Here is a 1,913-nt window from a genome sequence, read left to right as displayed (position 1 = left end):
TATTATTTTTTTTAAAGACGACATCGGTTGCTAGCGCTTCCCATCAGCTTGCAGCCAGGACACTGAGAAAGAAGAACCTGGCTGGAGGAAGTTGTGATGTAACAACAATCTGAAATGACACCCACCCACCCCGCCACCACCACCACCCCCGCGTTCGTTTTTTTTTTTTTTTTTTTTTTTTTTAACCCGGAGGTCATTCTGGGCTTAACCTTCAATGACCCCCCCCCCCCCCCCCCCCGCGCTCCTTCCGCTCCCCCGGCTTCCCGTGGGTCATTTGGGGCTGGTCAAGGTCGGTATCACCCACCACTTCCTCATGGGGATTTATTAAATCTGTTAAAAAAGGGAATGCGGGGTGGGGGTGGGTGGGGGGGGGGGCTACTGGGTGGCCTTTACCTCACCGTCACGCCCCCCACCCCCACCCCCGCCCCATCTCTCCATTACAACTTAACAAACGAAAGCATGGCGAGAGTAAGGGCACTGGAGTAGGTTTGTGTTACCCTGTTCTAACACTTTTCTACACATCACGAGGTGGGGAAAGTAAAGGAACGGAGTCTTTATGGACTGGCTAGTTTGCACAGTCCCTACCCCTACTCTCCTTGCTTATTTAACGCTATGTCTCAGACGTGTGCACAGTCCCTACCCCTACTCTCCTTGCTTATTTAACGCAATGTCTCAGACGAAACACGGAAGTACTTTGGGGACCAGCTTGCACTGACCCCCTTTCTCTCCACATCTTGTCTTGTCGTCTTATGTATAATCCTGCGGTAATCCCTGTACAGGCCAACAATCCACACAATAGGGGTGGGGGCGGGAAGTGGGGGGGATGCTCTCTAGATGATTGATGTCTGTGTACGGCCGTTAGGGCCCCCCTAGTTCAGCCAGGGGAACACGGCCCCCCTAGTTCAGCCAGGGGAACCCGGCCCCCCTAGTTCAGCCAGGGGAACACGGCCCCCCTAGTTCAGCCAGGGGAACCCGGCCCCCCTAGTTCAGCCAGGGGAACCCGGCCCCCCCTAGTTCAGCCAGGGGAACCCGGCCCCCCTAGTTCAGCCAGGGGAACACGGCCGCCCTAGTTCAGCCAGGGGAACACGGCCGCCCTAGTTCAGCCAGGGGAACACGGGCCCCCTAGTTCAGCCAGGGGAACACGGCCGCCCTAGTTCAGCCAGGGGAACACGGGCCCCCTAGTTCAGCCAGGGGAACACGGCCCCTCTAGTTCAGCCAGGGGAACACGGCCGCCCTAGTTCAGCCAGGGGAACACGGCCGCCCTAGTTCAGCCAGGGGAACACGGGCCCCCTAGTTCAGCCAGGGGAACACGGCCGCCCTAGTTCAGCCAGGGGAACACGGGCCCCCTAGTTCAGCCAGGGGAACACGGCCCCTCTAGTTCAGCCAGGGGAACACGCCCCCCTAGTTCAGCCAGGGGAACACGGGCCCCCTAGTTCAGCCAGGGGAACACGGCCCCCCTAGTTCAGCCAGGGGAACACGGGTCCCCTAGTTCAGCCAGGGGAACACGGCCCCCCTAGTTCAGCCAGGGGAACACGGGTCCCCTAGTTCAGCCAGGGGAACACGGGTCCCACAGAGCTTCAGTCAAAAACAAAAACAGAACAAACAACAACAACAACAACAACAACAACAACAACAACAACAACACACACACACACACACACACACACACACACAAACCTGTTCTGAGCTATTCTGAGCATGAGGCTCGCGGCCAGGCCTCAGTCACAGCGTGCCGGAAGTATAGGGAAAGGTAGGTCTCAGCTTGTACTGGTCCTTTACCCCACCCCCCATCACCACTACCCCTTCCCTCCACTTTACCCCACCCCCCATCACCACTACCCCTTCCCTCCACTTTACCCCACCCCACCCCCATCACCACTACCCCTTCCCTCCACTTTACCCCACCCCACCCC

The sequence above is a fragment of the Babylonia areolata genome, chromosome 7 (assembly GCF_041734735.1).
Source record: "Babylonia areolata isolate BAREFJ2019XMU chromosome 7, ASM4173473v1, whole genome shotgun sequence".
NCBI lineage: Eukaryota > Metazoa > Mollusca > Gastropoda > Neogastropoda > Buccinidae > Babylonia > Babylonia areolata.
The sequence above is the reverse complement of the archived record's forward strand: the minus strand, read 5'-3'. Positions refer to the sequence as shown.